The following is a 12,502-nucleotide window of genomic DNA, read 5'->3' as shown; positions in this document are numbered from 1 at the left end:
GAATTAAGCTTGGACGTTTTGGATGAAGCTTGGAATGAAATTGCTTGGAACAAAATATTCTGCTTCAAAGTTCTTGGTTTTTAAAACCAAGAACAGCTTTTGTTGGCTTGAAACGAAGACTCCTTAGCTTCTAATCTTTTTAATTTAGAAAGAATTCCTTGTTTGCTCCTTTCTCAAAGTGACTAACGTTACTTTTGTATCCCTTTGTTCTAAGACTTTGACAAGTATTATAATAATCATTTCCTAGGTTGCCACATAGGTTAATAAGTTGCTTAGTCATTTCATGTGTTGCCACATGTCTTTTGGAGTATAATTAATTAAGTTTTATCCACTTATTAGTTAACCGGGTAATGTCTTGTTACCCGGTAATTAATCAATTACCCACATAATTTAAAAATTACCATAAATTACTTAAAATTCTATTTATTTATTTTTTTTAAAAAAATACTTCATATATACTTTATACATTATACTACCGTGGTCATATGGTACCTTGCATGGTACTACTTTATAATTATTGGGTATTATCGCTCGACCCGTATTTTTTCAAATTGGCCACTTTCAAAGAAATTCATTTTCTTTAATCCGTGTACCCCTTTATCCTTCATAATACTTATTTATCGCTTGTTATAAATAGCGTAAATACGTTAACATCAAGATGATCTCATCCCCAAGTCTACGTCGGTTAACTTAAAATGAAATTTTAATGTACGAAAACGCGAGATGTAATATCATTCGCCCCTTAGAAACATTCATCCTCGAATGTTCAACTCCTCGTGATCCATATAACTTTGGCAGGGTTGCCTTTGTAACAACACTACTACCAACTCTCCCTATAGAAGTTTAATAATCCAACGCCACACCGGACCACAATTATCAATAACGATAATGGCCTCGCATGACCAATGACAACAACCAATACAAGAATTTATACATGTACCTTATGATTATGACGTCTTAGTCGGATCCTTCTCTTGAGGAGGAAATAAGTAGGAATATCTAGACTTCATATTTTCATCGGCCTCCCAAGTTATTTCTTCCACATTGTTGTTCCTCCAAAGTACTTTCACCGAAGCTACGTCTTTAGTTTTCGATCTCCGAATCTGTTCGTATGATATAGAATGGGAGTTTCTTCATATGACAGCTGCTCTGTGACCTGAATGTCATCCCAATTCTGGAAGGATCTCTGATACATTTACGGAGCATAGACACATGAAAGACTGATCGTACAGACTCCAAGTCCGAAGACAAGCCTAACTTATATGCTACCTGACTCACATTGCGTATGATCCTCTATGGTCCCATGTATCGAGGGCTAAGTTTTTCCTTTCTTTCTGGACCTCATGACAGCTCTCATCAGTGATACCTTTTTTGGAATACTCAATCGTCCACCTGAAATTCCGAGCCTTGTCGCCGATTATCCGCATAAGCCTTCTGACGGCTTTGAGCTGCCAATAGCCTTTCCTGTATAAGCTTAATTATCTCGATTTCCTATTGTACCAATTCTGGTCCTACTAACATAGTTTCCCTAATATCGAACCACCCTATAAGCGGCCTACACTTCCGTCCATAAGGAGCTTCGTATGTAGCCATCTGAATACAGGAATGGTAATTATTATTATATGCGAACTCAATAAGCGCCAGATGATCATCCCAGCTACCTTTGAAATCTATTACACAAACTCGTAACATATACTTTAGTGTTTGAATAGTACGCTCAGCCTATCTGTCTGTCTGAGGATGAAATGTTGTACTAAGACTTACTTGACTCCCCAATCCTTTTTGGAAGGACCTCCAAAAGTTAGTTGTAAATTGAGCTCCTCTATCCAAGATAATAGATATAGGGACACCATGCAGTAGTACTATCTCCTTAATATAAAGTCTTGCATAATCTCTGAGGAATATGTAGTTCTAACGGGCAGAAAATAGGTTGACTTTGTAAGCCTATCAACAATCACCCATATTGAATCGAACTTACGTTGGGTATCCTTTTTCATTCTGTCCCACCAATACACTTCCCTGATATCATGATACATCTTTGTTGTTCCTGGATAGATAAAATAACGAGAATAGTGAGTTTCTCCCATAACCTGTTGACGTAGCCCTACAACATTAGGCACACATAATCGCCATTGATATCTGAGGACCCCATCTTGTGTAATTCCAAACGGTGTCTTCTCCTTCTGAATGGTGGTATCCGTATAATGAACTAGCACAGGATCCTCGTACTGGCATTCCTTTACTTTAGTTACTAATGAGGATGTTGCCGTATTCTGAAAAGTAATTCTAATGTCACCTAAGTCCAGTATCTGAACTCCAAGACTAGCTAGTTAATGAACCTCATAGGCTATCCCCCTCTTTTCTGGCTATAAATACGACAGGCTACCCATAGATCTACGGTTGAGGGCGTCGGCTACTACGTTTGCCTTCCCCGGATGGTATAAGATATCAACGTCATAGTCTTTAAGTAGCTCCAACCATTTCCTTTGGCAGATTCAATTCCTTTTGCTTGAAGACGTACTGGAGGCTCCTATGGTCCATATAGATATTAACATGAATGCCATACAAGTAGTTCCTCCACATCTTTAGTGCATGAATCACCGCAGCTAACTCTAAATCGTGGGTCGGGTAGTTTTTCTCGTGCTTTCTTAGTTGCCTAGAAGCATAAGCGACTACCTTACCATACGACCCAATCCAATGCATGAAGCATCACAATAGATAACGTAACCATCGGTCCCTTCTGGAAGAATTAGAACCAGTGTTGAAGTTAATCTATATTTTAAGGCCTGGAAAACTCCATTCGCAAGCGTCGGTCCATTGAAACCTAGCTCCCTTCTGAGTTAACTTACATGGTTATCCTAATCTTGTATAATTCAGGAAATTTCCCTCTTAGGAGGCCCAAACTCTATCTTTCTTCTTCTTCTTTTTCTCACAATTGCTCCCTTATCCCACTATTAGGGTAACATTTCATCCATTTTAAACATTACCAGTGTTAGACTCCTCTAAGTTCATTCGGGCTATATTGAGCCTCCTATCACTTAGGGAAACCATCAGCTCTCTTATGAACTTATTCCCAAGGACTCATCCATTCTTGTTAATTTTTTTACTCATCTTTTCTTATCCTTCCTCCTATCTTCCTAGAACCTTGTCACTCTACCATACTTTAGGTTGCGACCTACACATATCTATTTATACTTATCTATAACCTTTCCTCAACCTACTTGCACCGTAGATTTCCTTATGTTATTCCGAAATATCAAGCAAGACGCCACATCCCTCTTTGGTCAAAGGTGCTTAGAAGAGAAGGAAATTTTGTTGCAAGTTTCTTGTAATAACCTGCCAAATGGAGGAGCTACGAATCTTCATCGGTGTTGTGGGTTTAGGCCAAGTCTTTACTGCCTCAATCTTTTGTGTATCCACCCGGATGCCTTTACCCGAAATAATATGCCTAAGGAAAACTACAGAGTTCAACCAGAGTTCATAGTTAGAAAATTTTGCATACAACTTCCCTTCTTGTAGAACTCTGAGCACAGTACGCAGATGATCTGTATGCCCAGCCTCTGAACGAGAATATAGCAATAAATCGTCAATAAATACAATTACAAACAGATCTAAAAAGAAAGGCATGCACACACGGTTCATTAAACCATGAATACTGCTGGGGCATTGGTTAGACCGAACAACATAACCCGAAACTTAAAGTGCCCATATCTAGTCCTGAATGCAGTATTCGGAATATCTTCATCCTTAACCCTTATTTGATGGTACCTAGACCTCAAGTCTATTTTTGAAAAATACTTGGCACCTTGTAACTGATCAAATAGATCATCAATTCTTGGGAGCAGGTACTTATTCTTGATCGTCACCTTATTCAGTTTCCCATAATCAATAAACATTCGTAAGGAATCATCTTTCTTTCTTACAAACAACACAAGTGCTCCCTATGGTGACGTGCTAGGTCTGATAAAACCTTTTTCAAACAAGTCTCTTAGTTGTTCCTCTAACTCTTTTAGCTCTGCGGGGGCCATTCTATAGGGGGAATAGATATTAGATGAGTATCTAGTAGTAGGTCAATGGCAAACTCAATTTCTCGCTCTGGCGGAAGACCTGAAAGTTCATCGGGAAAACATCGGAAAACTCACTAACCACTGGGATGGACTGAATGGTTAGTAATTCTAATTCCACATTCCTAACCCGAACTAAGTGATAAATACAGTCCTTTCTGATTATCTTCTGTGCCTTGAGATAAGAGATAAATCTACCTCTCGGTGATGCCGTGTTACCTTTTCACTCCAAAACAGGCTCCCCTAGAAATTGAAATCAGACTATCTTTGATCTACATTTGATGTTAGCATAACAAAAGTCAACCAATCCATACCCATTATAATATCAAGTTCTACCCAACCGGATACCATGTATCTTATCCTTGTTTATTATCAAATCTATCGCGGGCCATTTTGGGTCACATCCATATATATAAGTAATAATATTAAAACATAACTTGCATAACTAATTTAGAAAATGTGTTTATGTACATAGGGGTCGACCAGGCTATAGACATATCATACCCAAAACTATATACAAGTCGGGATGGGCTCCCTGCATCCTCATAAAACAACCAAACATATTTAGAACCCTGACTTGGTAATATTCCAAGAAGATGTAGAACCCACCAACCGAAAACTGACACTTAGAGGAAATCTACAATAGAGGGTCCTTGCCTCGTCCTATATAAGAACCTCGATCGGACACACTTCGAAGCGCAATCTTCATGTCCTTATTAGTTACCTTCCTCCTTTTGTCTCGACTACTATCTTCTTCCTCTACGTATCCTATAACATACACCGACGAACCTTGATTGACAGACTCCCAAGACTATGGACTATCCAAAACCTCAGAAGAGCTGGTGTCCTCAAATACCTTGACATAGTTTTGAGCCTGAGGGAATCATGGTTGTGCCAATCCATGCACTACTCTGCTCATACCCTGATCAACAGGCTATGAAACCAAGGGCCTTGGTAAGGTCGAAACGCCTCTCACCCCATCTACTACCAGAGTGGTCGAAACAACTCGAACAGATGACTCATATGTATCCTCGGGTGGATCCTCCTCAATAGAACCCATGATCTTCGATGGGTCTGAATCCATAGTATAACTTATCTCTCTTTCTAACACCTTTGTAGCCTTCTGAACCGTGCTAGCGGCTGTAGTCTTTAGAGGCATCGCTAAAAACGTAACACATCGTTAGGAACATAAATGCTTATATCACACAACACACCCATAAACAAGACTCTAATAGAAACGGTCTGTAGACAACCCTAGGACAGAACTGCTCTGATACCACTTTTATCACCATCCAAACCGATGGGCCACGACGGAAGCCTAAGTCCTACCTGTCAAACACCCCTAAGCATGTGTCTAAGATATGAACCTGAATAACATCTACTGTATTACAAAATTAACATACATGAAGGAACCCTTCCATCAAGGCATATGCACGTATACATGCAGAATACAGTGGGCGAGCCGGCAAGGCTGCTATAGACACCTATACATCCAAAACTGAAAGCCGACAAGGCCACATATAACCCAACTAGACATACTATCCATAGACCTCTAATAGAAACATAATAAAAAAAATGAGACTGAGCCACGTCATACCAATATACATATATATATACAAATATATTGTACCAACATCAAAAACAGCTGCGGATCAAATGGAGCACGCCAACTCTCGCTGATCAGGGATCCTAAAAGGGGGACCTTCAGATTGCCTACCTGCACCTGCTGGCATGAAACACAGGCCCCGGGAAATAGTGCGTCAGTACGAAAAATGTACCGAGTATGTAAGGCAACAAAATAATTGAAAACTGAATCTAAACTGATAATACAATAACTGAAGGTAACTGAGAGTCAAAGATAATCTGAAGATATTCTTACATACTGATACTGACTCAACTCTCTCAATATAGTAAGTAAAATAGTTGTTCGGCCCTATAAGACTCGGTATATATATAACTGCTCTGCCATAGTAGGCTCGCTCATTGGCGCTCGGCCATACTAGGCTCTATATCTCGGCCATACTGGGCTTTCTCATAGGCGCTCGGCCACAGTAGGCACGATATATAACTTACCATCTGATTAGAGGTTTCCCAATAGGGGCCTGCCCATCGATTATAGCTCGATATTAATGAAAATACTTTAATACTGTATATATAAATTCTCTGTTCTCTTGACTAGGAGAAGAAATACTCAATTGAATATGAAGTCTCGATAAGGAGAATATCGTAACTTACAAAACTAGGAAAATATATGTAACTTGCGAGACTAGCAAAATATGCGTAAATAATGAATTTTTCTTTATGACTCGTTATCAAACTTGTGTAATTACGAGACCATGCCAAATGAAAGAAGAGCTTAACATTAACATACATGTTTCTGAAATTATTTGAACGAATCTGCTTCTGCGAAATTTACACTGGATTTCCTTGAAATTGGAATGAACATGGCTTGGTGTTGAAATTTTTGGACGAATTAATCTGATTGGAATAAAGCTTGGACGTTTTGGATGAAGCTTGGAACGAAATATTCTGCTTCAAAGTTCTTGGTTTTAAAACCAAGAACAGATTTTGTTGGCTTGAAATGAACACTCCTTAGCTTCTAATCATTTTAATTTAGAAAGAATTCCTTGTTCTGAAAGTGACAAACGCCACTTTTGTATCCCTTTGTTCTAAGACTTGAACAAGTATCATACTTGTGGATAATAATCATTTCATAGGTTGCCACATAGGTTAATTAGTTGCTTAGTTATTTCATGTGTTGCCACATGTCTTTTGGAGTATAATTAATTAAGTTTTATCCACTTATTAGTTAATCGGGTAATATCATGTTACCCGGTAATTAATCAACTACCCGCATAATTTAAAAATTACCATAAATTACTTAAAATTCTATTTGTTTATTTTTTTTAAAAATACTTCATATATATTTTATACATTATACTACCGTGGTCGTATGGTACCTTGCATGATACTAGTTTATAATTATCGGGTATTATCGCTCGACCCGTATTTTTCCAAATTGGCCACTTTCAACGAAACTCGTTTTCTTTAATCCGTGTACCCCTTTATCCTTCATAATACTTATTTATCGCTTCTTATAAATAGCATAAATATGTTAATGTCAAGATGATATCATCCCCGAGTCTACGTTGGTTAACTGAAAACGAAATTTTAACATAGGAAAATGCGAGATGTAACAAAAGAGGTTGTAACCTCGAGCGTGGATTTCCTCGAGGGTCTCCCTCCGGGATTGGAACTTAGCCAAATCATTGCTACGTCGCTCCCGGTCGGAGGCCTCCCTTAGCTGCGTTTGGGCAGCTTTAGCATCGGCCAACTATACAGTAATGGTTTTGTTAGTCGCGATCTTCGTCTCTCCGACCTCTGCCTTGTCCTCAGCAAGCTTAACCTCGAGCTCGTCGATCCTTTTTCCCTGGGCCGAACTTTTCTCTTTAGCTCCCTAAATTTGAGCCTCGGCCGATGGCAGTTTGGGCAAAGCAACCTCTTTGCCCGTAGGAAGGTGGTCCATGTTCTCCTTCCATCGATCACAGTCAACTTTGATTTGATCGACTTCCCCTCATAGCAGCTCGATCCTTTCCAGATTTTGCTGCAACTGAGATACTGAAGTGTTAGCCTCCAAAGTTAGGTCGAGTAGACCGTATTCTTTCAAAATGATAGTTACCAGCTTGTCTAGCTCAACCTCATCCTTACGATCCTTAGCCAAGTCTACTTGAAGGTCCCTGAGCTCCTCCTCTATTTGACCACAAAGGAGTTTCAAAGCATTCCTCTCCTCCGAGGTCTTCTGGAGCTCGGCCTCACATTGGCTCAGGTCGGCCCTAAACTTGGTGAAAGCCTATACAGAAATAAAGATACAAGTTAGGGTAAAGGGAGAAGAAGGAAAAGAAAATTGCAACGATAGAAATTAATGCTTTTTCGAGATAAAAGGCGTTGAGCCTCTTCGAAAAGGGTAGATGCGTCATTGAGATCGGCGGCATCATCAACCCCGGTAAAGCATCCCAGAAGGGATCCTCTTCATTGGGGACTCCGCCTAAGTCAGGCATCAGCAGAGCCCGAGCCTCCCTTATGGCCTCCTCAGAATAAGCTGGTAGAAAGGGAGAGTGACCTATTGTCATGGCCCCGAGCAAATCACTTGGGTCACTCTATTCAGCCCTGGGGATCTCGGAACATGCCCCCCCTCGGTGTGCTTGTTGATGGACGAGGAACAATATCGACCTCGGGTGATTCAGGGGTTTGCCTGCATCTTTCTTCGAAGCCTCCTCGTCACGAGGTAGGGTCTCAGGCTCGGAGGGCTTGGCAACTTCAACTGGCTTCCTGGTTCGAACCACCAGCACTGAGTCTTCACCCTCATCTTCTTCTTCTTCATCCAGCTGGTGGATCGATTCTATATCTACAGGAATGAGATTTCTCCTGCGTCTTCGAGCTTGATCTTTTTCTATCTTGGGGATCATCGGGCTTCGAGACCCTTTACCTCTTATTATCTTTCCCCGATTACGGAATCGGGGACTCGGTTTCTTTCCCAGGCGGGGCTAGCCTCATTTCAGGGATATCTCCAATGCCTGCATGAAAGAGAATCAAGTATGAGTAAAGAGACATATCCGATAAAGAGGAAAGCATCAAAAACTTACAAGATGAACTTACCATGATGTTTGGCATCCCATCCGCCCCTCGCCAAGTCACGCCAGCGGCGCTCGGTATAAGAGGAGGTCGAGGCTAGTCCCCGAACCCAGTCTTCGAGGTCAGTAACCGCATGAGGTATCCAAGCTACCACTGTGAAATAAATGAAGGCATCACATAATGCAAAAACGAAGTACGAAGACTAATGGGTAAAAACTTCACTTAGGTTCAGGGTTCCACTTCTCTAGGAACAACATTTTCTCCTCTGGGATGATGTCGCAGGTCCTCACTCGCACAAACCGGCTCATCTAACCCCGATCTTTATCCTCATCTTTTCTAGCAAAAAAGGCCTTGGTCACCTAGCGTTGGAGCTTGATTAACTATCACGACCCTAAACCCGGACTCGGTCATGATAGCACCTCTCGTGAAGACAAGGCCAGCCGACACATCCTATTTCAGTATTTAATAGTTAAATAGTAAGAAAAAGTCTAAAGCATGATAAAATAATCCAAAGTTTAAGCAGATAATAGCATAATTTGCGGAATACAACCCAACACAGCCTGATACCGGGGTGTCACTACTCATGAGCATCTAAAAAATCCGGAATACTCAGATCAAAACTACAGAGTTTAATACAGAAACTAAGAACATGAAGAAATAATATATGGAAGAGCTCCGGGCTGCGAACGCCGACAGCTACCTAGAGACTCCTCGGATCCGCCTGAGTTGGAAATGATCAGCACTCGGGAGCAGGACCAGATGTGCCTGAATCTACACACAGGGTTCAGGGAGTAAAGTGAGTACTCCAACTCAGTGAGTAACAATCATAAATAAAGACTAAAATAAGGAAATCATGTAAGGCATATTTGCAGACTATAATGAAGCAGTAAAATCAGTGAAATATACGTGAAAGTCATTTGACTCAATTTAAACTTCATGAAAACCTTTTTCAACAATTTAAGCAGATAAATGATAGGAAATTAAGGAAAATAAACACATAAAGGTTCGTCCCTCGGGCACAGTGTCAACAAATCCGCCCCTCGGGTAACATCTCAAAATAATACCAGCCCCTTGGGCTACATCTCACATCAGAATGGGTACCCGTGCTCACTGGGAGTGTGCAGACTCCTGAAGGGGCCCCTTACGGCCCAAGCACATTATCAAGCCATCTCGTGGCATCATCACTAGGCTCTCGGCCTTATATCAATCAAGCGACCTCGTGGCGTACATATCTCAGGCCCTTGGCCTCAAATCATGATCAGTGTTTTCCTCACAACATAGGTCCTCGGCCTTACTCAGTCAAAAATCCTCACAAGCCACTCGGGCAATAGTAAAACAGTGATTCTCAGCCCAATTATCAATTAAAAGATCATTTAAGTATTAAAACGGAGTAAACATGGCTGAGTATGAAAACAGTAGAAAATAACATGACTGAGTTCAAGTATAAAGTCAAAACAGTGAGGAAATATCAATATAAATCCCCAAAGGGTTCAAATAGTTGGCACGAGGCCCAATATGGCATTCATCCCAAATAATGATGATAGCAAATAGATTTAAATCAAATACGCGGTAAAATAGTCAATCGGGACGGACTAAGTCACAATCCCCAACTGTGAATGACCCCACACTCATCATCAAGCGTGTGCGTCACCTCAATATAGCACAACAACGCACAATCCGGGGTTTCAAACCCTCAGAACATCGTTTACGATCATTACTCACCTCAAACCTGTCAAATCTCTAGCTCGTGATGCCTTTGCCCCTCAAATCGGCCTCCATTCGCATCGAATCTATCCAAAATCAGAATCACGACGTCAAAATATTCTAAGGGAACGAAGCCCAAGCGAAATTAATCAATATACAACACAAATCCCGAAATTACCAAAACCCGACCCCCAGGCCCATGTCTCGGAATTCCATAATTTTTACATCAATAGATTCCTTATCTCCCCACGAGTTCATACATATCAAAAGTTCTGAAATCTGACCTCAAATGGTCCTTCAAATCCTCAATCAAAGGTCAAAGTTTCCAAGCCCTAGTTATTTATTTCTTGGCTTAATTTCCATGATTATTTAGGTGGAATTCACATTAGAATCGAGTTTTAAGTCCAAGAATCTTACCTCCAAGTGATTCCCCTTGAATCCCTCTTCAATACTCTTCAAAAAGCTCCAAATATGATCAACAATGGAAGAAATAAACCCCAAAATCACGGACAAGACGAGTATCTAAACATTCTGCCCAGGCCTGAAATCCTTCTTCGCAAATGCGGTCAAAGCCTCGTGTTTGCGAAGCACAAATCACCTTTGACCAAAATTCCTCTTTCACGATCGCGTCATGCCACTCGCGAACGCGATGGTTCCACAACCTGACTCTTCGCTAACGTGCTCCCTCACCCGCGAACGCAATGATCAAAAAACCTCAAACCCAGCTGGCCAATTTCCTCTATGTGAACGCGGAGCTTACCTTGTGAATGCGATGAATCACTTCCCAACCCTTCGCGTACGCGGATCCTTCCTCGCGAACGCGAAGGCCAAAATCTCATTCTTCTCCAGCTAACCCTTCACGATCGCGGCTCCCCTCTCGCAAACGCGAAGGTCAATTGTCTGCAACACTTAGCAACAGATTTCTGCAATTCCAAACTTCATGAAATGGTCCGATTGACCACCCGAAACTCAGCCGAGGCCCCCAGGACCTCAACCAAACATGCCAACATATCCCATAACCTCATTCAAACTTGTTCCAACCTTCGAAAAGCTCAAAACACCATCGAAACACCAAATTCACATCGGATTCAAGCCTAACCAAAATCTTCTAAATTATGCTTTTGATCAAAAACCCAACCAAACCACATCCGAATGACTGGAAATTTTGCGCACACACCCCAAATAACACAAAGGAGTCATTGCAACTCTCGAAATTCCATTCCGACACCTATATCAAAATCTCGCCTACCAACCGGAAATTGCCAAAATATTAACTTTGCCAATTCAAGCCTAAATCTATTCCGAACCTCCAAAACTCATTCTGATCGCGCTCCTAAGTCCCAAATCACCTCCTGAAGCTAACCGAATCATTAGAACTCACATACAAGCCTTCTAACACATAAGTCAACATCCACTTGACTTTTCCAACTTAACTCATTCCAAAGAGACTAAATGTCTCAAACCTTACCAAAAGCATTCCGGATTCGATCCGACCAACCCGATACCACATAACACGGATAACAAAGCATAAAGAAGTAGAAATGGGGGGAAACGGAGCGGTAACCCATGAGACGACTAGCCGGATCGTCACATCCTCCCCAACTTAAACAAATGTTCGTCCTCGAATGAGTCAAGAAACATACTTGAAGCCTCAAATAGGTGAGGATATCTGCTCCGCATCTCCCGCTCGGTCTCCCAGGTAGCCTCCCCCACGGGCCGACCTCTCCACTGCACTTTCACTAAAGCTATATCCTTTGACCTCAACTTTCGAACATGACGACCCAAAATAGCTATTGGCTCCACATCATAGGTCAAATCATCATCTAACTAAACCGTGTTGAAATCTAGAACATGAGACGGATCCCCAATATACTTCCGGATCATAGAAACATGAAATATTGGATGCACGCTCGACAAGCTGGGTGGCAAGGCAAGCCCATAAGCCACCTCCACAATCCTCCGAAGCACCTCAAAAGGCCTAATGAACTGCGAACTCAATTTCCCTTTCTTCCCAAATCTCATAACACCCTTCATGGGCGAAACCTTCAACAGAACCTTCTCACCAACCGTGTAGGACACATCTCGAACCTTCCTATCAGCAT

The sequence above is a fragment of the Nicotiana tabacum genome, chromosome 3 (genome assembly GCF_000715075.1).
Source record: "Nicotiana tabacum cultivar K326 chromosome 3, ASM71507v2, whole genome shotgun sequence".
Classification (NCBI taxonomy): Eukaryota; Viridiplantae; Streptophyta; class Magnoliopsida; order Solanales; family Solanaceae; genus Nicotiana; species Nicotiana tabacum.
This window is presented reverse-complemented; position numbering follows the sequence as displayed.